Source organism: Lissotriton helveticus, chromosome 3_1 (genome assembly GCF_964261635.1).
Source record: "Lissotriton helveticus chromosome 3_1, aLisHel1.1, whole genome shotgun sequence".
NCBI lineage: Eukaryota > Metazoa > Chordata > Amphibia > Caudata > Salamandridae > Lissotriton > Lissotriton helveticus.
In genome coordinates, this window is record NC_136061.1 from 1,938,287,434 (window position 1) to 1,938,310,963 (window position 23,530).

Sequence of the window (23,530 nt, forward strand, 5' to 3'; positions counted from 1 at the left end):
ACGTAGGGGTGGAAGAAGCAGGTAACAGTGGGCAGGGTCTCAGTGGAGGGGACGAGCCTTCTGGGATAGGCTGGTAAATCAAAATAGCAAACACTTACACGCTGACTAGGGTTAGAAGGTGGAAAAAGCGCGCCAGGGGCAGCAATTTACGTAGCTGAGGTAGAGATAGCAAAGGGTCTGATTACAGGGTAAAGGAGGGAGGGGACTGGGTTGGGGGGATGAGGTCGTCCAGGAGAAGGACTGTCTCAGATAAAGATATCTGGGCGTGCGGTAGTTATTAAGGAGCTTTTATCGGGGGTCAATGGGTGGGGCAGAATCAAGACAAGAACCGCATGTGGGGGAAGCAAGGTGGGGTCAGGGAGCCTGAAGCAAGAGGGAGGGTACAGTGGAAGTCAGGCGGAGGAGCGGCAGCCTTTGAAGTCTGATGCGAGGCACAGACAAATGGGGCAGTGGGGAAGAGCCTATCGGGGAGAGCACTCCGAAGTGAACTCGAGCGGCCATATGGAGAGGGAGGGGGTGGGATGCCTGGTGAGTTTAATGCCCGTGGCAACAGAGGGAGAGCGCGGCGCGCGCGCACAAAGTCTCTGGGAGCAAATGGAAGCTCTTAAAACAAGCTTGGAGAATATGTAGGAGCGAGAATTGATTAGCATAATATGATTATGTCACAGGGGGCGATGGCACACAAAATTTTACATTAATGGCAAGAGAAGGAGGGGCATCAATGAAATGATTAAATCAAGGCAAGTTTAAAATACCGTCAAAGATGTAATAAAAGTAAACTTACTGCTTACAAAAATAGTGGAGAAACATAACCTGAGTAAATGTTGGCCTGGGCAAGGGTGCTGCTCATCAGGGACGTAACTACCATTGGTACAGCTGGGGCAGTGGCACCAGGGTCCAGAGCCCTGAGTAGCTAACCCAAACCCAGATAATTGCTGTTTTACAACACGAACAGCAGTCAAAGGGGTGTTGTTTGCCTGTCTTGTATCAGGGGGCATGGCATCCTCGCCACACTACTGCCGCCGAGGTGCCGCCTGGACTCTGGTGCATGTCACTGCATATGATTCACTTATGGCAGTTGTTATTGAAGGTCGCCAAAGTTCATGTTTAAAAACATTTTCTCAGATGTCCATGTAGAGGCAAATTGTGTTATCTTAAAGTGAAACAAAGCATTCAGAAGTAACAGATATGATCCAGGGCATTGCTGGAGCCACGTGTTAGGCCGAGTCTCTCTCACCGGGAGCGGACTGGTTGCAGTGTGCAGGGGCCGCGGCAGAGAAGTTATACTGTCCTCCCTTCCCCGCCACCCTCGGTCGAGCTGCATCAGTTCCGACAACTCAAGCCCCTTGTCCTGAGCGACAGCTGCCCATGACGTCGAGCCTGGAAACGTCCCGAAAGAGCACGTTTACCAAAAGTCATAGCCCACTCTGATTGGTTGTAATATTAGCCTTTACACTGAGTAATGAGCCCTTCTGCCTGCCAACATGCTGTATTCAGTTTCATTGCGACTGTATTTCAAGGGTTCTTTGTGTGTTGCAATGACTTTCTCGGCGTGACAGCTGATTCTTAGCCCAGTTTACGTGATTCTCATGCACAATGCGTTAGACTTGGTCTCTGCAAAATTATTTCTAACTGCTCGTGGTCAGTAAACATATCTACCATGTTTGTGTGTTTCAACGTATTCACGGTATGTGTAACAGAAACAATGACCCTCGAAAAAGGAGAGCGACTCAGTGGGGAGCCTTTTGGTTAGCGGTACTGGTGGGAAACGGGAGCCGAGGGCCAGCCAACCGAGCAAATCGCAAGCTTTAATCTGCGTACTAAACTAGCATACATACCGGGCTTTGAATAGTGGTGACCTATGACCCGGCAGCATTGTAGTGGACTGGCTTGGATCATTTTAAGGAAGGCTGTCTTTGTGGCAATGCTAACTTCGGTTCTCGTCGCTTGAAAGACACTTGCACGTTTTATGTTATTTACAGTACGGGTGGTACTTCAAGCCCCACTGTGTGTTTTGTGGAGTACGAAGATGTTTTCGGAGCATCACTGATGAGAGGCTAAACTGCGGAGCTAAAGGCAACGCCGCTTAATGATCTGCCACAGTCACGTGATCGCTGGGTTTTCTCTGTGATCATTAACAGCTGCTTATCAGACAAAGGCACCGCTGACGAGCTTTTGAAAACACCAACGAGGGAAACATTGAAAGAAACATCGCTGCGATCCCTACCACCGTTCACATGCATTGGAGGGATGAGATTCTTTTTCTTTTTTCATATATTTATATTCGGGAAGACTACAAAGAAATATAGCATTTGTGAAAAGTAGGCATGAAAATCGTTAGGCCGTAGATCAGGTATTTACAAACAAAAAAGGGACACTGCTCGGTGCTCTTGGTTAAAACAAACAAGCTCTCGGCATTGCGTGGCGGGGGGAACGTCGAGTCGGAACAAAAAACAAGTGAAAGCGGGATGTAAGTAGGGGGGAGGAGAAGTCTGGGCAGGCAGGATGACTCAGGGGAGGGGGCGGAGCGGGGCAGAGCGGCATGTGGGTGTGAAGAAGCCGGGCCTTTGAAGTGAAGCTAAGCTTCACTTCAAAGGTGTCGGAGGAATGCAGGCGGCTGTGCACGCGCTTTTAAGCTCAATGCACATGCGCATTGAGCTTAAAAGTCACGGGCACTGCAAGGAATCGCCACGATTCCTTGCAAGTTAGATAAAGAGTCGATGAGCCCCTATAGTCTCGCTTGCTCGATGCGCATGCGCATCGACAGGCGAGACCTAAAAACGGCCCATAGAGGGCACTGAGGCACCGGCCCTTCGGCCCATGCCCGAATGCCCGCCTTGCCAATCCGCCCCTGCCTAAAGGGGAAGGTGGAGGGGGTAAAAGGTCACCAGGATTAATCCACCTAGAGCCCTTTGCAGCTTTGTGGGGCCTGAAGGCGCAGCAGAGGTCGCCTGAATCGCCTCTTGATTGGCCTAGAGGATCATTCCACCATGATTGGCTGCAAGAATTTAGAGAATACCTTTGCAAGTGGAATTCTATTTATTTATTTATTTATTGAGCGCGAACAAATGCCCTTGGGCGTCTCGGCTCACACCTGATCGCACACAATTCATAACTTCACGCATGACAACCAATGTTTTCTTCAATTGCTGGCCCATGTGGCGAGTCAAGGCACATTATATGTACATACCCTACCAGCCATTCACAATTAAGCAGATAGTCACTTGCGTGACAACCCATGAAATCCATCTGGGCCATGAAAAAGATTTACAAAGGCAACGATATAGTATAACACAATAAAGAGCAATGTAACAACTGGCCTTGCATGGTAGGCACTGTACTGTGAGCCTATGTGGAAACCAGCATCATAGGACTGTCTATCGTGATGGACAGCTCAGCTGTCTAAAGCTGGATTATGCGGTCTCCCTGCCACAGTGAAAAGCTCCATTTGACCAACCCTGTGGTTTTATTGAGCAGTGCTGTCATAGGTGATAGGGCTCCCACTCCCAGGGAAACCTGCTTACTGAGCATATATCAGACTGGGTAGGAAGAGGGTTGGGCCGTGGCAGGACACGCATACAGGCCACATCTTACCGGCTGGCATCAGGCTCTTAGCAAGGCATAGACTGGCGGGCGGTACAGTTGCCACCAGCCACGCACCCCCCTAGTGAAGGGTCCGTCCAAGTAGAAAGGACTATTGCTGAGAAACCAGTGATCAGAAGAGGAACGCACAGACAGAAGCCTGATGAATCACGCCTATTGCACCCCGCACTCAGATGATAAAACACAAGGCCGTGTGTTTGCAGGATAATCAGCTTGATATATCCCACAATGAATCAGGCAGGGCTCAAAAAGCCTGAAAAAGAATGTCTCGGTAGCTTCTCTATGTATTGATCGAGCCAGTAATTAGCTTTTATGGCTATATTAGCGCTGTACGTACGAGGCACAGAACTCGGAGAGAGCTATATTGATGCAGGAAAAGAGAAACTGCTTAGGAGTTGGAAAAAAAAAATCACAAAAAAACTGAAGGCCCCACACTTCATTCTGGTCAATTAAGGAGGTGAGTGTGGCAGTATTTCTAGTACTTAGGAGACAGAAGGACGTGAAAAACAAAATATTAAGCGGCACAAGCCGTGCTCAGGATCAAAGGCGCACGCCCCAGCCACTCTGTGTAATTGGGGTCATTTCTGCATTAATGTCGCTTGCTTCCACTGGCGCTCGGCAGGCAGGCCTTGGCAAGGGTACTCGAGCCTCGGGAGGCTGCGCTGCGGAGTCTGCATTCAAAGGAGCACTTCAAAGGGGAAGGCGCGCGCCTCATGAACCTGGAAGATAATGCGAGACCGCCGGGATCAAATGGACCGCTCGCCCTCAGCCAAGGTTCTCCGCCGCCTCTGTCCGGGTCTCTGCCTCTTTCTTCTACAAACCTTGACTTTGCCTCATGGCGGTTTCTGGGATTAATGTATCGGCTCAAGGTACTGCCCATCCGGACGACTGTGTTGAGCTGGATGTACAAAGACATCTTGTATCCTAAGTCCATACTGTGGGTGTTGTCCTTTATATAGTGGACAGTCTACTATTAGTATGGCACAGGGGGCAAGTCCTCAAAAAAGAAGTGGGGGGGCTAACCTAGTTAGGCAGCATGCAAGTGACATCACGGCGCACGTGACATCACAGCACACTACATCACACATGGCATCACAGGAATTGACATCATAGAAAGTGGCATCACAAGCCACGACTTTACAGGAAGTGGCATCACAAAAGTGGCATCACAAGAAGTGACATCAGATCTAAAGCCCTCACATATATGTTTAGCAGGTTTATCATGTGTAGGTTTGAGCGCCTTGCGATGGTAATAGGACAGTGAGCTATGGAAGAGGATATGTGACTTCTACACCTGGCAATCCCCCCGTTTTATGTAAGACATCCTGTACATTTCTTTATAAAAGTATATAATTTATTGTACATGTAATATGCAATGTTGATGTAAAGTGCACTTACACCCTGCATTGGGATGAGTACGGCTATACAAGAAAAAAAATAGTGGTACTTAAATTATTTCAACACCTTCTCATGGAAAGTATGCTCTGCTTTGTGTAAACACACCAGACATTCTTACAGTACATGAATATCTTCTAAACAGGGACTGAACAACGTGAAAAGCTGCCTCTCTTAAGTATGTGTAAAGTGCTAACAAGATGTGAGGCTTTGTTTCCCCTATGCTTCATTTGCATCAGGTGTGAGGCTCGTGACTGCTCCCAGCCAAGAGACTCGAACAAAAGGAGGACTGATGACCCCTCAAATTCGGCCTTTGTTATGGGCCCAGCAGTCTGAAACAAGAAAACCCCGTCCCCGTCTGCACGTTGTTGGAAAGCAGACAACGTGCAGGTGCTTTTGAAAGTATCCTGGTGTTTGGAAATTACACCAGGACGAGTTCAGCACATTATTCAGTGGGGCCCAAATTCTTGGCAGGGTAGACAGCGTTCCCCCTGTGAAAATAGTGGGTGGACAACATCCACCCGCGTGTACCCCCGACTTTTGCCCTGGTATAGCATGGTAGTGAAATCAGTAGTCTGGGGATTAGGATGACTGAGGTTTACTTCAGGGACCGGATTCTGATCCAGCACTGTCTGTGGCTTTTATCTGTTCTTTCCTCCTCTAGTAAAAATGTTTAGGTCTCGCCTAGGCAGCGCTTTGTTGTCTCTTTGAGCCATGCTGTATTCAGGATATGTGCATAAAGCGCCGCCCATCTTCTCAATTGTCTCCCGTCTCTGTCCTTTGTAAATTCTGGCTTTTCATTGGTCAATAAGCTTAGTATTACCTTCTTAGTACTGCCTTGTCTCTTCTTGTACCCTCCAAGGAGGACCCCCCTTACATGTGTTGTTACTCCCTAGATCTTAATTACAGCATCAAGGCACTATTTTCTTAAAAGGATTCAGGCAGGACACATACTTGGTCCTAAACTAGGCTAGCAGTGGGTACTTCACTCACTTTTATATGAGACCATCTACACATTTCCCTTCATTAGTTCCACACAGAGAACAACCTAATCCGCAATGAATATAATAATCTGTCACATTTCAAAGCTACTCATTTTATATATTAACATAGCTATTTGAATGTACTTGTGGTACTGTCGGATGCAATGCATTATGGGTAGTGTGGATTTACCATATCTTCTGCAGGGTGCAGTACCATATGTGGACAAAAGAGGGCCCACAGGGGCTCTTTTGGCCACATATGGTACTGCACCCTGCAACATGGCTAGGTATAAAACATTGCCTCTTATAATGCCAATGACTCCAATTCCAACAAATGCAAGGCCAATTGAATTTACAATGCAATAGGTCTCTACAATGCAATAGGTCTCACATTTGTTAAAGTTAGAGCTGTTGATTTTGAAAATTAATTTAAAAAAAAACTTTTTTATACCATTGGCAATGGTGCTATGTAAATATAATAACTCCACTGCAAATAAAAACAAAAGTAAACTTTCCGCCCATCTTTCCAATTGGCTCTTGTCCATGTCCTTTGTAAATGGTGGCTTTTCATTAGTCAACAGGCTTAGAAGTTCTCCTTAGTATCACCTTGTGTCATCTTGTATCCTCCCATGAGAACACTTCCTGGTAAATGTGTCGTTTCATCCAAGTTTTAATTCCAGCCTCAGAGCACTGCTTTCTTAAGGGGGCTTGAGGCAGGACACAAGCTTTGTCCTCAATAAGGCTGGCAGGGGTTATTTTACTCACTAGCACATCTCACATTTATATAAAACATTCTATAAATTTCCCTTCATCAGCTCAACACAGAGTACAACCTGATCTGGAATTAATATAATAATTATTTTGTCACATTTCAAAGCTACTTATTGTATATATGGAGATTACTATTTGAATGTACTCGTAGTACTGTCTTGCATGCAATGCATTACGGGTAGGGTGCATTTACCATATCTTCTGCAGGGTACAGTACCATATGTTGCCAAAAGAGGACCCATGGGACCTCGTTTGGCCACACATGGGACTGCACCCTGCAAAATAACCAAGTAAAAAACATAGGCATTTATAATGCCAATAACTCCAACTCGAACAAATGCGAGACAGATTACATTTCCAATGCAATAGGTCTTGCATTTGTTAAAGTTAGACCTGTAGGCGTTGAAAATGACAAGGTTTTTTACTTTTGATTTTTTTTAGATCACTGGCAATAGTGCTATGCACATATAATCACATCACTGCAAATAAAAAACGAAAGAAAAACCATTGTTATTGTCAGCGCTAACAGCTCTAACTTTAACAAATGTGAGACCGATTGCATTGCAAATGCTTGTTCTCTTTTCTTTTCATGTTTTATACTGGGAAAACTATCATTAAATACTCTGTGCTCATGCTGAACAGAAAATAACTAATCACACAAATTGCGTACTGGGTTTATTACTGTCCATCAATGAAAATGGTGCTTTGTTCCATCTACTAAAATAGTTTTGAATTAAAAAGAAAGTTTTTCCGATTTTCAAAATCGGATACAGCCTTTCAATATAAAAATCACAGGAGCATGGGAGGCAACTTGAGGCTGGAATTAGTACAAGAACATTTTGTTTACTGAGCCAAGTGTAAGGAGACCACACAGAACCGAGCACAAGGAGACAGCCGAGCCCAGAACCGAGCGCAAGGAGACAGCCCAGAGCTGCGCGCAAACAGCCCAGAACCGATTGCAAAGCGCAAGGAGACAGTCTAGAACCGAGCGCAGGGAGACAGCCCAGAACCGAGTGCAAGGAGACAGCCCAGAACCGAGCACAAGAAGACAGCCCAGAACCAAGCACAGAACCAACGACAAGGAGACAGCACCGAACCGATCGCAAGGAGAAAGACCAACCCTGTACAAAACTGCATGGCTCTCTGGAAGATCTGGGCATAACAACACTGACTGATAATAAAAATTGCCAGTATTCTGGTACTCATTAAAAGTTATCTGAAACAACAATGGTAATTGAAGCAATTTGTTAAGTGATACAGCATTGGAAAATTAAAATGTCTGTGGACAATCTACATATATAATACACATTAAAGGTCCTGGGGAATGCGTGTAAATAATCTAACCACTTGTAATCGCTCAGGGTACCCACCGTATTGTATGCCGCTCTAAACATAGGCGCACCTTATACAAACTAGGACTGCCCCAGCTCCTCCTTGGAACAGTTCATCCGGAGCTGCAATTGGTCAAGATGCCACCAAAGTGATGGCCAGTGCGGAGATTAAGCTAGCATTCCTTCCATTGCTTTGTTGTTTTTACAGTAGACGCTCCAAGTGCCCAGACGTGGGTTCTATGCTCACTGTGCCACAGGACTCAAGGAATACCCAAGGAGGTTGAAACCAGACTGGGGTTGCTTCTGTTCGCACCTAGAGCGGACCTGGCAATGCAGTTTGGGCTGAACTGGTCGTATCAGGGCAGGACCGTGACTGATTTGGATAAGGCAAGTCTCTGTCTAGAATAGCAGAATGGACGAAAAAGGATGGTCAGGGATGCAACTCTGAACGATTACCACTGAATGAAATAAATTAAAGCATTCCATTCATCACCTTGCTGTTTTGGCTGACAATTTACTAACAAAGTATTTCAATACTGCACATACATTTCAGCGCCCTTAACATTTTGACTTTTCCATCCGCATTTTGCTAGCCAAGAACAACTGTTTTAATTGCGCGGAAGTTGTGTGCTTTCAGAGAACAAAAAGTGCTTCTCCGCCATGCAGCTGTTACTCTTTGTTTGTTTTCAGCTGCCCGAGCCAGCAGTATTATGGCTGCATGAGCTTGAACATTTGGGGGCACAGACATGGCCTTTGTAATGCTGTTAAAGTGTCTGAAATTAAAAAGTGGGCTAGGTGGAATGATCTCCTTTTTAATTTAGATTGTGAAAAAAGTGTCCTAGAAAACAAAATAACTTACAGTGTTTGTTTTGGCACAGATAGGAGGAATCAATAAAAATAACAGATTGACCCGCACAGCACGGGGACAGAGCACCGTTTTAAACAGTAAAAATCAAATCTTCCCTTGGGAAGTCACCAACCCACATGTGTATCTTGCGTTCAGCCTTCAACCCACCCATAGGACTGCTATGACATACACTACTGTAACTCCAACATCAGTACCACCACAGAATAAAGAGACACTAGGGGCGATTGTAAACACTGCCCTACAAACTACGTTTGGCTAACCTTGTAAAAGAAATGCTAATGTACTTGCTTATAAAATCAATGAAATACTTTGAAATACATAAAATGGTGTGTTGACAAAAAAAACAGAAAAAGTCATACAGTTAAAAACTCACAGTAAAATTAAAACAAAATTGTTAACCAAACAGGAAGAAAAAACAAAAAACAATGGTCTATTCAGCATCGATGAAGTTAACAAGACAGAATGTGTGTTAATTTCTGATACAATAGATTGTGATTCATAGATGAGTTCTAGTATAATGTTGGAACCGATCAGTAGTGCTGCATCGGCCATTGGTTTTGTCTCACCCGGTTTGGTTCACAATTTTGTTTTAATTTTCCTGTATTAAATTGTTTTGCGATGCACTGCGAGTTTTTACCTGCATGATTTTTTCAAAAACATTGGTTTTTAACTTTGCGAAATGGAATAATCGATTAATATTACTGTGATATAGCCGATGTATACATTGTAAGGATGTAATGTGAAGAAGTGACCACTATCAGGAGAGAAGGAGACAACAGTGTAAAGAATGAGTAAAGAAAGGAAAATAATACCCATCAGCCCACCCAATGGAGTAGTCTCATCATCTGGTTTTTTTTGTTTGAAACTGGTACCTACTAGGTACCTCTCTGATCATGTGTAGAGGAACACTAGTAATAGATCAACCAGTAAGATGGACAGCCAATAGGATGTGTTTGTAGGTTGACGGGAAAGTTGCAGTGCTCAGAAGGTGTGTTTGTGATAAAAAAGTGTGAAATCTAAAATTATCTGTTATGGTGCCAAAGTACGACTTTATTAAAGCGGGTCACCATAACGACAAGGTTAAAAAGCAGTGTGATGATAGTGTGTCAAACAAATACTACTATCAGTTATGGGAAATTGGTCAACATGTTTCAGCCTAACAAGGCTTTCTTCAGGACCTATCAAATAGACACTACTGCAACAGTGATAACAAAAAAACCATGTGTAGACCTACCAGTAGAAGATAACTATGTGGTAGTCTCATATCGTTGTGACAACAAACTCTCCTAAAAGTAGAAAACAACACAGCAAAACCAATATGAACATTTTTGCAAATATGGATGCATGTGTAGACCAGTATACAACATTTTGTATAAAGTAACTCACCCATAACTTGTATGAAGGTGGCCTCACCTCGCCTGGCACTCTTTATGGTGACCCTCTTTAATAAAGTCGTACTTTGGCACCATAACAGATAATTTTAGATTTCACACTTTTTTTATCACAAACACACCTTCTGAGAACTGCAACTTTCCCGTCAACCTACTAACACAGCCTATTGGCTGTCCATCTTACTGGTTGATCTATTACTAGTGTTCCTCTACACATGATCAGAGAGGTACCTAGTAGATACCAGTTTCAAACAAAAAAAAAAAACAGATGAGACTCCGCCATTGGGTGGGCTGATGGGTATTATTTTCCTTTCTTTACTCATTCTTTACACTGTTGTCTCCTTCTCTCCTGATAGTGGTTACTTCTTCACATTACATTTGAGTGTGTAGTAATCTGTAGCCCTATCACCAGACCCTTAGCATCCCCTGTGTGTTGTTGTCAGTTAGTTTGGGGGACAGGATGCGAGCTGGTCTTTAAGAATCTTCCCCTTAGACCCTCTTTCATATTTTTGTTTTTTTGTACATTGTAAGGATTCCTTTACCTTTTACCATTAAAAAAGGTAATAGTGAACAAGCCATCTTAGCTTAGTGTCTCTTTATTCTGTGGTGGTAGTGAAGTTGAAGTTACAATAGTGTTTGTCATACCAGTCCTAAGGGTTGATTTAAGGGTGAATGCAGAGTAAAGGTGGGTTGGTAACTTCTTAAGGAGAGATTTGATTTTTAGAAATGAGTGTAAGTCAGTCATGAGGAATGTATTACTGTTTTCCAGTACGGGCACCCTGCCCCTGCCCCTCCATCTCTAACTTTAGACTTTAATTTGAGTTTGAGAGCAATATGGGATGTCCAAGGCTACACATCTACATGGAGTTTTAAACTGGCTTCACTGCACAGCTATCGTCTGATTTCATGTGATCATCAAAAATAAGGATTTGATTGTGCGCTGTGAATTTCGACGTATACCAAACCTTAAACTCAATACAGCAGGACTGAGTATGTTATGGTGGCAAGCTGTGGGTCTAATCTATTTATTAAACAATGTTACAACACCTACCATTGGCAGGGCTAGGCACACACACCTGCTCAGCGACAAGATAGATACCCTTGAGAGTGATAGTGCGCTTAACAACTACACAAAACATAACTGCACTAGGCCTATACATGTAAAGTAAAAAAAACGTTAAAGTCAATAAGCATTTAAATGTGATGTAATTACTCTATATTAAAGCCTACAGAGTTTTGGTATTGCAACTCTGTGAAAAACCGTGGATATAGAAGATTTGTTCTGTGACCATCCCGGTTAGGCCCTTTTATGAGGGCTAGCATTTTCCTTACCCAACTGTAGTTTTGTATACAGTCCTAATTTTATGACTGTGTGCCTGATGGCTGCGTTGTGGAAAAGCTTATGCTCAAAACTATAGGCCTGAGTTGCTGACAAGCTATAGGCCCGAGTTTCTGACAAGCTATAGGCCAGAGTTGCGGAAAAGTTATAGGCCCAATTGGTGCATTAGGAAACATTATGTCAGATGCTGATGGTCTGGCTACCTATTATAAAACGTTATGACAAAGGCAGTTGCTCTAGATTATTTGTTGTACAAATAATTTGATAAAGGTAGTAAGCCCTTACTAGTAGGTTGATATCACATTGTGCTACAGACAGGCATTTTGTTACATGTAACCTCTGTAATTACCATAGCAGGTAAGGGTTGCGGAGCTTGCCACCGACTCTGAAAACCGGGAGGGGGGGGGCGGGAGGGTGCAGAGATCTACTCAAACACACTATGCAAATTGAAGATATGCACTACAATATTCCTTTTTGGCTCTCTGCGGAGAGATCGTACTTTGCTTTGACAACTATAATTCAGTAACATAACATGTCAATCAATCAGTCAATCAATCAATCAATCCGGGATTTTTGAAGCGTACTACTCACCCATGAGGCTGTCAAGGTGCTGGGGGGGTGGGTGGGGGGTATTGGGCAGCTCAGACTAGTCTGAAAAGCCAGGTCTTGGGCTCATCCTGAATGCTTGCAGTGCGTGGGTTAGTCTGATGCAGAGGGGGTTCGTTCAAGGTCTTGGCTGCGATGTAGGAGAAGGCTCTTCCTGCCGTTCTGGCTTTATGGATGCGAGGGACTTGGGCAAGGGCAAGGTAGGCGGAGCGGAGGTTTCTCTTGGGGGTGTGGAAGGAGATACTTTGATTAAGGTTTTGGGGTCCAGTGTTGTGGAGGGATTTGTATAAACAATTGGTTCATTCGGGTAAAAATATTTCTTTGCTTATCTCATGTTGGCACACACTATTATTCATTCATTATCAACTGAAAGATTCAGAACAAGATTATTAAAGAGAAAGAAGTGAGAATGAGAATCCAAGCAATTAGCGAGCTATAACGATATTTTATAAATTGTAATCATCTATAAATTCATTCATTTATAAACGTACATGAAGTACAAAGGCTGAAAGTACTGTACATTAGTGGGCAGGAAGTGATATTCGTGACAATTGGTGCTCAGTGTAATTGGTGCCAATACAATCTACTATACAATGATATTCAAACAATTGTGAAGAAAAGGAGGGGAAGGGGGGATGTGACCAATGTTGAGAATGGTCAATATGGTCTGTACACTCCAGGCGTCAGTATTAGGTACAGAATCCAAAGAAAGATTGGTCCACTGTGATACTGTCGACGTTTCAACCCTTGGGTAGCGCACTTGGGGTGTCTAAGCGGGTCTTCTTCAGGACTGTGCGGGGTAGGGTGGGGGAGGGAGGCAACCTCCTAGTAAGCCCAGCCTGGCTAACCTAGAGGAGATCGTGCAGCAATGGCGATTTCTCTCAGTGGTATTATTTAGATCGCCCACGAGAGTTCATAAAGTCCTTCAAACTTCTTGGAGGTCTGTTTTAATTGATTTCCCAGCTTCTAATTTATGCTGATGAACTCCAAAATCGAGGCAGAAGTGCGGGAACCGGAGGCAAAGAGCTCTTGCCCGGTTTCGCTTTCCGAAATACCAAAATATCTTCATAAGTGCTTCCTGAAACATGGTCGAGCCCACCCTGACCTTTAGGAGCCAGGATGAGACCAATGATGAAGCATGCCACTATTAGAGTGAGTGACGGCTATAACAACAAAAGGGTCTTTCTCCCTTCTCATTTCTCAACTAAGGGACACCACTGAACGATCCAATGTAGCCAGGTGTAGACTCTTTTGGGCGGTCTTTGAGTTTCAAAATCCCCCTCCTTATCATTAGTCGTTTGTTTTCCCACCCTCCCCACTCCCTTTTAACATGTAGGGACCTTGATCGGTTCCAGGAGGGCTATCTTTCTACATCATGCAAAACAGCCATCAAGCTGCCTGCTGAGCAAGGGGTTAAAGCTAGTAACTAACCGGCCCAATACCACAAAGTAACCGAAAATGACTTTCCCCTCATAAGCTACATGCATGGGTTCCATGGGAGAGCCACACAAAACAAACACAGATGCACAAATCTCACCCTGGGACAGAGCAAAAAAACTCGGAATATGGAGCACTTAATGGAGAATGATAGAGCTGTCAGTGATCAAGCCTGTAGAAAGAGATCTAAACTGGCTTCTTAAAAGGATCTGAGAATGTTACATAACAAATGGGGGTAGGCGAACACTCGATGCCAAAGAACAGCTGAAAATCATAAAAGATTTAGAGGATTTTTCCATCCACTCCAAGCTCATCTTTAAATATTAAAACTCTTCTGATTATATATTCCAGGGAACACAGGGACCGCACCGGGCAATTACCTGAATGTCATTAAAAAACGCTGCATACATTACAAACCAATGATGCAAGTCAAGTGAGAGCTTTGCAAGAGGAGTTTTAACATCAAAACAGGCATGAAACGTTTTCAGTGGGAAACACTCAGGAAAAGCCCTGTAAATACTGAAACTGGAATAGAACCACCGGAACATAAAGGCCCATGTTTCTGAATAATGTGCTTTCAATAAACATTGCATAGTTAATAACAAGCACAATTTACTGAAGCTTTTTCTAAAATTACTCCCCCGATAAGTTTATACAGCCAGTAGCATTGGCCATGAATAGAAACACTATTATTCCATAGCAACTCATCTGCAAGTCTAATCTTATCTGCAGGCCTATACATATTTCCACCTCGGCACCCTGAAATAGTCTTCCTTCGGTGCCTTAGTCTTTGCTCCCCCCTAAACTTCTGAATTCCATCAGGCCATGAGTCAGAGGACCATGCACATCCTCGTGCCTGTAGGCTTCTGTTCACCCTCAAGGAACAAGGGGCTCTGCTCATCCTAAGGTCTTGAAACACTTGCTCATCATTAGTTAGTGCTGAAGCTCCTCACACACCAACAAGCCCCATAATCTCATTTCCATTCAAAGTTTCAGCTCATATTGAGGTTTCCAAAGGCCCCCTGATCACTCTCAGCTGCCTGTGGAATTCAGCTCACCTGATTTTCATTTTCATCCTTGGGCCCTTAAACTCTTATTCACTCTTACCCAGAACGTTTAGCTCATTCTCAGGTTACTGAGAACCATGTTCACCTGAGATGCTCTGATGAACAAGTTACTTAACTTTGGTAACGCCTTATCTGGTAGAGACTATCTAGCCGCAGATTCCTTACCTTAGAATTATCCCCAGGCGTTAGACTGAATCCGGAAATTTTTCATGACCAGTACCCTTTCATGCCAGTAGGTCTCATCGCTTGGCTCAGTGTGGTGTCGTCCACGCCAGAACTGATGTTTGTGGTGCCTGTTTAGGCACCACCTAGACATGCCAATTTCAGTTACTTTTCGCAACTTTTCACGCCAGAAGCGCGGAGCCACGAATTACACGGACTACTGGTGTGGAAAACTAAGGCCCTGAAATTAGTTTGCAGTGTAGGGAGAATGGGTGCGTCGGTAAGGAATCTGCAGCTAGATAAGAGTGTCTACCAGACAAGATGTTACATAGGGTAAGTAATTTGTATATAGGATAGAGACTTTTAGCCGCAGGTTCCTTACTTTGCATAGATACCCAAGCAATACCTCCCCCAGGTGGGTCTGCAAATCCGATTAAACCAAAAAGTCCTGCAGGACCAAACAGGTGAAGTGCCCGTTACAATGAACCTGACTGTGCAGGAAGTAATGTTTTATGGACGTGTGCAGGGTTGGCTATGTCGCTGCCTGACAGATGTCCAGGAGAGGAACTCTGCGAGCGAACACAGAGGTCAAAGCCTTGGTCCTGGCAGAGAGAGCCCGCAAGGGGAGACACAGGAGTGCGAGAGGATGATTTGTAGACTTATAGAAAGCTAGGATGGGAGAGGGGAAATAAGAGATGGAGAGAAAGGCAAGGTAGAATGAGAGAGACCAAGGAGAGCAAAGTAAGAATGAGAGCGATTGAGAACTAGAAAGATTTGCTAAAATGTTACAGTGAGAATCAGAGAACTGTACTCAAGTAAGAAAGGGGCAGGGAGATCGAGAAATTCTACCAGTGAATTCTCCTTTGGTTTTAGCATTCCCTCCAGACACAGGAGGGAGTTCTGTTTCTGTCTGCAGCAAGGCAATAAATAAGACACAAAAGAATATAGCAAAATATAACATTAAGTGCAGTACCGGACACAAAGGAAATCAAGGGGCAGAGAGAAGTGCTCACCTTCAATAGCCATTCATCGAGATGTCCAATTGCCCGCTCTGTCACTCTGATACTGCAGACTGTAAATCAGCAACTTGCAGCAAAACAAGGATCTCCTGCAAAAAGAAACACGAACATTTGCCGAAATCCGTCCTTTATACAGAAATGTACACAACATGAGGCTTTAAGACGGGGGAATAATGTATAAACGGAAGAATCAAACTAAAATTGTCGCAGTGACACAAATGATGGCTAAACGTAGGCCAGCTTCTCTTAAGAAATAGAGCACCCTGGTTTGTAAAAGTAGAGCCCCGCCCCCCGCCCCCCAAAAATTAAAAAGTGGATGAACTTATTATATGTGCAATCATCATCTTGACAGTCGCCACCTATTTCCATGTGCCACGATCCACACTCTTTCACTCACTCACCCATTTTCCACTGATATCCGACCCTCTGTGCACTAAGATGGCGGAATGGCAACATGCTGAAACTATATACAACGCACACACTTTTCTTCTAATTTGACACAAGTGTTAGCCATCCTCCAATCTGAAATAAGTCATAGACCAGTGTGGATCCCTGGAAACCATGTGGTTGGCTGCCCCTATTTGCTGAACACAAGAAAATAACACTTGGCTAAGCTGACTTTTACAGAGATGATGAGATACCAAGGGTACATTTTGGAGACACTTCAAATAGAATATTCTACAGCCGACTGCATACCCTGATAAAGTCAGGGTTCAGATTTATCTTCCTCCTAGCAAGTTGATACCTCAATCCTCCCGACTACCTCTGCTGTGCTGCAGGCACAGTTGCTCAATTAAAACCTACATGAGCAAAGAGACTTATTTAAGAGCACATCCTGCTCCACTTTGGACCAACACTTTGTCATCTCTGGCTTTTGTGCACACCCACAAATCTAAAAAAAGGTTTTAAAGCAGCCCTCGACACACCACTCCTGAATTAAGTGGGCACTGGGGAAGCTGCTCCCAGCCACACAAATCCCACATATCTGAAGGTTTGCATTTTTCTCTTTATTAAGGTATTATCCAAAATTTGATTTAATATTATGATACTACCCTATGGCATTCCTATCACTGAATTCTGAAACAGCAACCCTGAGTCAGCACTACCAAAACACTGCCCTTGTCACTGGGTTACCGTGGTATCCGATCTCAACTCCATCACTGAGCCTCCCAGGAGCTCTTCTCTCCAGCGCTTCACAGAAGAGCAGCACTCCTTGTGCGATCTCTACAGGCCAGCAGATTGGTGCTTTAGACCTCTAGATACATCAGCCGTCTTTAGGCATCGCCGGAGACGAACAAGTTACTTACCTTCAGTAACACCATATTTAGTAGAGACTATCTAGCCGCGGATTCCTTATTTTTGAATATCCCCAGGAATCAGACTGGATCCTGAAGGTTTTCGAGCAGTATCCTTGCATGCCGGTAGGTGGTGTTCTACGGTTCTCCGTCGGGCACGTCGGAAGTGACATGTGCTGAATCGATCTGGACACTACCTCGGCAGGCTGACATCAGTTATTTTTGCGTCCTTCCACCCAAGGAGCGTGGTGCTACGATGAGACTGGACCACTGGTGTGAAATAGACTAAAGCCCTGAAAGGGGACTTCCCTCATACCTTAACAGCTTTGCAGTCCCCTCATACCTTAAAAGCTTTGCACAGCAAGAAGGATGGGAGGGTCAGTAAGCAATCTGCAGCTAGATAGTCTCTACCAGACAAGACGTTACCGAAGGTAAGTAACCTGTTTATCTGATAGAGACTTCTAAACACAGATTCCTTACTATTGAATGGATACTCAAGCAACACCTATCCGCAGGTGGGTCTGCGAATACAATTAAATCAAAAAGTCCCACAGGACAGACCGGGCAAAGTGCCTGTCACAATGGACCAGACTGTCCAGGCAGTAATGTTTTCTGAACGTCGGCAAGGATGCTCATATCACTACCTGACAGCGCATGGCCTTTCCTCTCCTGGGCATCTTACACAGTGGTCACAGCCTTGGCTCTGGCAGAGTAAGCCCACAACCTCTAAGGGGGCTGCATCTTGGCCAGTGCATAGCAGATCTTAATACACAGGACAATCCATCAAGAGCTGGATCTTTTCTGAAAAGCCTTCTCCTTTTTTGCTCCGACATATCCCATGCAGAGTTTATCATCCACCCAGAAGTCTTATGTGGTTCTGGTTGAACAACAACGCTTTTTTGGTGACTAAGTGGTAGAGTCTTTGATGGGGTGAGGAGGAACAAAGAAGGTAGGCAGGGTGATGTTCTGGCCTACATGGAAAAAGAGTGATAACCTTTTGCCGGAAAGGGCATCTGTCTGGGGGACCAGTTTGTCTGGGTAAAAGGTGGTATAAGGAGGGTTCCAAGAGCACTTGGAGTTTGTTGACACTCCAGGCTTATGTTATGGACACTAAAAAGGCAGTTTTGATGGTCAACAGCCTAAGACGACAAATATATAGAGGCTCAAAGTGGGTGCATATGAGAAAGGTAACAACAAGTTTGAGGTCCAATTGAGGCATAATAAGAGCCACTGGAATTATGTCAAATCATGCGGTAGGTTGGAGTACATTATGCGGCAAGAAAAAGCAAATTATACAGCCTGAGGCACATTTTGTGATAGTATACTTCATTTTTTCAACGTTTTTAGATCGAGGCTACCGGCAGCGCGCATACACTTCTCGCTCTGCGAGACTGCTATAGTAGAGTATGGGAGAAAAGCCGCACCCACTTGCCTCCCATATTTTTCATTGGCTTTTGTCACTGTCTTTCGCAAATGCTGCCTTCGGATTCGTTAATAGGCTTGTTAGTCCCTCCTTGGTACAGCCTTGTCTTCATTTGTACCCTCCCATGGCAACTGGACCCTTTACTTTGGTTGTTTCACTGGACCAGTTATTTAGTCTGTAAGCATCATTTACTTTATTAGGTTTCTCTTACTGCAGGCCCGGCATGCGCTGCTTCACCTGAAACTGCTGGTGTTTTTTTTAAGTAGCACGGCTGCTTGCTTTCAATCACTTTACCTAGGCATTATCTCGTGTCCGTTTCAAACCCCGAAAAATGGATTTAGAAATGATTAGCGAATTAAGTCATGTGAATTCTAGGTAGCACATAATCCTGTGCTAATGGGCTGAAGCCTTTGGGATAGCCCTTCTACTCTTTGCCTTACAGTCATGGTTCAGTGCTGTGAGGCCCACAGGCAAGTGATCTCCCTCCCCAAATTCAGAATAAAAATGGGCCAGTTAGTGGGCTACGCACGCAGCATTATTTAATTGAATTGGAGTATGTGTTTTCCAGGTTTTCTGAAGGTGTAATTTCAAAACTATTAATTACATTTGCATCATGCTAGTTTACAAAAGAAAATACTCTCTGGAACCATGTAAGTCTATACTAATAATTAGTATCAGCACATTTAATGGTTTCGGAGGACATTCATGGCGTGTTGGAGCCATGGCTCATGGCACATGACATTTAACCCTTTTAGCCAACTTGTGACTGTATTCTGGTACCTTCTGGTGTTTTACAGTGACTTCGTCTCTCTCTCCCATTCAGACGTGCAGACCGCCTCCAAGTTTAGATCTTGTATGGAGGCGTTTGGTCACTGGATGATTCAGAACTCTCTTAAACTGAATGGGGAGAAGACTGAGGTGATGGTGTTCGGAGGGAACAACAACATCTGGTCAGCCAGTTGGTGGCCCAACTCGCTTGGAGCTTGCCCTTCCCCCACAACATCTGCCAAGAATCTGGGGGTGATGATAGACCCAGTCCTGGATATGAATGGACAGGTGAGCAGAACCATCTCCACCTGTTGGGGCCTAATTCACACCCTGCGAAGGATTAGGAAATATCTTTCGTTACAATCCAGAAAACAGGTAGCTGTGGCATTAATAGGCTCACGGTTAGACTACTGTAATGCGCTGTACGCGGGGCTAAAAAAGAGCCTCCTGCAGCGCTTACAGGTGGTTCAAAATGCCACAGCAAGATTTGTTTTAGATGCTCCCAGACGTACTTCGGCTACGTTAGCCAGGAAAACACTGCACTGGCTTCCGGTAGAATACCGAGTACGGTTCAAGGTCCTGTGTATGACATATAAAGTCATCACAAAAAACAGTGACTCAGGAGTAAGCTCCATCATTTCCAACTACATCCCTGGAAGGAACTTGCGTTCCTCCGGGAAATTGCTTCTGTCAGCCCCTCGCATAAGAAGAGCTAAATGGGGTGGTAGGGCCTTTTCCACCCTTGCCCCTAAATGGTGGAACGAACTCCCTTTGGATCTCAGGTCCTTGCCCACGTTACAGGCATTTCGTGGTGCACTTAAAACTCGCCTCTTCCTGCAAGCCTATGTGTAATGGATGAATGGTTCTACTTTCTGATTTTATGGTTAGGCGCCTTGATACCTCCGGGTTATTGTTTTGCGCGTTATAAATTATTTTCAATCAATCAATCAATCAATCTTGGGAATGCCCTTTATAGGAGTCAAGCTATCAGAGCCTTGACATTGACCCTCTACAGTGCTACCGTGCCTTTTGGCTAGGTTTGCAGTATAGAAATACCACATACATACGACTGACACCCCTGCTCATTTGGATGACAAGCTCGCCATGTCCAGTGGGTCACAACTAGGGGTGGGCGTAGTTCGCGAAGTAGCGCTACGCGAAGCTACGCGAAGAGCACTTCGCACTACGCGAACTTCACGTAGCACTACGCGAGCTGCGTAGTAGCATGTTCGCACTGTGCAAGATGCATTTTAAATGATTGCACAGTGCGGACAAGCATCCGGCACTGTGCAATCATTGAAAACGGCATCTTGCACAGTGCGAGCTGTAGTTTTCTGCTGCTCGAGTAGATTTTTACTCGAGCGGCAGCTTTTTCAACGCAAACTGGTAGTTTCTCATCGCTCGCGGTCGCGAGCATGCGCAACCACTCGCAATGAGAAACCTGACCTCCCCGCGTTGAGAATCTCGCCGGGATGTCATTTTGCTTGCTCGCGGTCACGAACATGACGTTGAAGACCGCGAACAAGCAAAAAATGACTGCTGCACTACGGTACGCTGCACTACGCCTGTTCGCACTGTGCTACGTGCAGCTCGCGTAGTGCGAAGTTGCGCAAACTTCGCGAGCGTAGCGTAGCACTTTGCCCAGGCTTAGTCACAACACACCTGAGGCAGGGACACCTTCAGACGATAGAAGACGTGCTAAAAAGACATAAACAAGCAAAAAAGCTGTTCCCATCTGTGCACCAAGGATCTGGAACCAAATTCCCATATACATTCGGACAGCCGGAACCCAGCTCCAATTTTAGGAAACCACTGAATGATCAATGCCGTAAGAAAAAAAACAACATCATCATGCAGTCACAGTCCGCAACCCTCTTATTACGTTAACTGGGCCTTTGACCCTGTAAAGTGCTGCATAGCTTTTCTGCTGGGTTTCCACTATATCAATTATTTTCGCATACTTGCACACATACCTAAAGCACTAATCTGGAAACATATTGGTGATATTTGATTGAGGATAAGTTTTGGCGATTCTTAGACAAAAGCTTCCATCCAGTGTGACTTGTATAATGTATTTACACGTATCAGAAATTTAAAATATAGGTCCTTCTTTATTACTGTTAACTTTTATATTTTTAATGTTTGATATCTGCACCACAAAAGTTTCTTCTTGCATAGCTGCTCAACAATAGTTAATTGATGGTACTTCCTCTGATTTCATTTCTTGTGATTTCACGCTATATGCAAATGAGAGGGGCCTCACACTTTCCCATTCTACCTGGGGCCCCAAAAGTCCTAGCACAAGCCCTGCTTCTTGTATACAGAGTAGGGGCAGGTGAAAACCTACTGGTCACAGTATTACTGTTACATTGCAGGCAACAGATTAACCGTAATGCTGGAATGTTTCTTTCACGCAAAAAAACATAAAACTTCATAGCAAAGGCGTTAAGGCCCAGGAATTTAGCATTCACCATCAGCAAAACACCCCAAAAAATATTGACAAAGCCAATAGGTCTTGCGTAGGTGAGGCCTGTTGGCGTTGCAACTGCTTGTTTTAATAAGTAGGTGAGCTACAGAAGCCCGTTGTTACATGCTACGTGCTTGGCATGGGGGCTTGCAATGAGAATCAGTGTTTGTTCCATGCGAAGTCTCTTCATCCAGGGCTGTGGGTGCCCTGGAGAGAGATAAGGAGTAGTTTCTGTCCTGTAACTCCAGTTCTGTAGTAGGGGTATCTCTGTTATAGTCATAATCTAGTGAATAGTCCCGCCCATGTGCGTGGACCCCGGAGCAATCAAAAATAATCTCTTACAGTGTCAAAAAATGCAGAAAATGCATAGACACTTAAGAGAGAATTTAAAGACAGATAATGCAGCCAAAAAGGCTACACTGTCCAGTACTTCAACTAGAAATTCCACCATAAAATCCACAAAACAGCAAAGCCTGTACAGATTTCCCTTGCTTAACAGCAAAATCCCTCAGGAATGATAGAGAGAAGAACCTGGACAGACAAGCCCCATAGGCTGCCATTATGTGGCTTAATTAGGATACTGTGCCTTTAAGGAACCTTCCAGAACCTTCTCTCAGTATCCCAGAATGCATAGCAGGTCCAACTTAGCCTCAGTTCTTTTCGAAGGCGTAGAAAACGCCAGACCTGTAGCATTATGATCATGAACAACACTCCACCGGGGAGGCGGGAGGGCGCTTATGACTATAACAGAGATACCCCTACTACAGAACTGGAGTTACAGGACAGAAACTACTCCTTCTGTAGTAGGGGATCTCTGTGTATAGTCATAATCTAGTGAATAGAATGGCAAGCCCATCCCCACACCAAGCGGCGGTGGAGAATAAAATAACGCCACTACTGTGCGAACAGATTCCGCAGCGAAGCCTGCCCAACCTGAGCGTCTGCCCTGGCATCAGTGTCCAGGCAGTAATGCTTAGCAAAGGTATGGACCGACTTCCAAGTGGCCGCCTTGCAGATCTCTGCAATGGGAACATTACGGAGCATAGCTGTCGTAGCAGCCTTGCCCCTGGTGGAATGAGCCTTAGGTTTGCCCCCTAAGGTCTTATTAGCTTTGCAGTAACACAACTGAATGCAGGACACAATCCACCTAGAGATGGACTGTTTAGAGGTAGCAAGACCCGTCCTGACTGAGCCATAATTGATGAACAATTGGTCTGACCTACGAATATCTTTAGTCTTATCAAGATAAAACTTCAGCACCCTCCGCACATCCAGGGAATGTAAAGACCTTTCCGCCGGAGATGAAGGATTCTGAAAGAACGTAGGCAAAGTGATAGTCTGATTGATATGAAAATCAGAAACAACCTTGGGAAGAAACTTAGGGTGAGTACGCATAACAACTTTAGCATTATGAAATACAGTATAAGGTTCTTGGCAACACAATGCCTGAATCTCACTCACCCTGCGGGCCGATGTAATGGCCACGAGGAACGCCGCCTTCCAGGACAGGTGCTGCAACGAAGCCTTATGAATGGGTTCAAAAGGCTCCTTCATCAATCTGGACAGCACCACATTCAAGTCCCATGAAGGCGAAGGAAGCCTGAC

General features: G+C 44.6%; 1 protein-coding gene across 3 annotated transcripts in view; it reads right to left on the minus strand.

The window, feature by feature from the left end:
* Positions 1-23,530, minus strand: part of GLCE (glucuronic acid epimerase) — a 391,006-nt gene that overhangs the window by 206,817 nt on the left and 160,659 nt on the right. For all 3 annotated transcript variants that reach the window (XM_078683007.1, XM_078683003.1, XM_078683005.1), the window contains exon 2: positions 15,967-16,061. The gene's annotated coding sequence lies outside the window, so the exon portion shown is untranslated. The remainder of the gene's footprint in view (positions 1-15,966; positions 16,062-23,530) is intronic.